Below are 382 nucleotides of genomic sequence, written 5' to 3' on the forward strand. Positions count from 1 at the left end.
AGAGAGAATCTTAACCAGGCTCCACACTCAGTGCAGAGCCTGACGCGGGGCTCGATCCCGCGAACTGTGAGATCATGACCTGAGCTGAAACCAAGAGTTGGACGCGTAACCCACTGAGCCGCCCAGGCGCCCCAGTCATGGAATCAGACTTTAACAGCGCTCCTCAACTTTGCAGACAAAGTTCCTAGACCGCAAGTTTTGAAAGTGCTTTGTAAATATATGAACGTGAGTGGAAGAAGGACGAATATTACAAAAATGCAGGCATTGTTACAAAGACCTTGACGTGTTTAATCTTGACTCACGTGTTATTTGAAACATTCTACTGTTCTTGCAAGCTTCAACCGCATCTTTCTATGAAATTCGAAGTGATAGCTTAGGATCC

The sequence above is a fragment of the Panthera leo genome, chromosome B2, assembly GCF_018350215.1.
Source record: "Panthera leo isolate Ple1 chromosome B2, P.leo_Ple1_pat1.1, whole genome shotgun sequence".
Lineage (NCBI taxonomy): Eukaryota > Metazoa > Chordata > Mammalia > Carnivora > Felidae > Panthera > Panthera leo.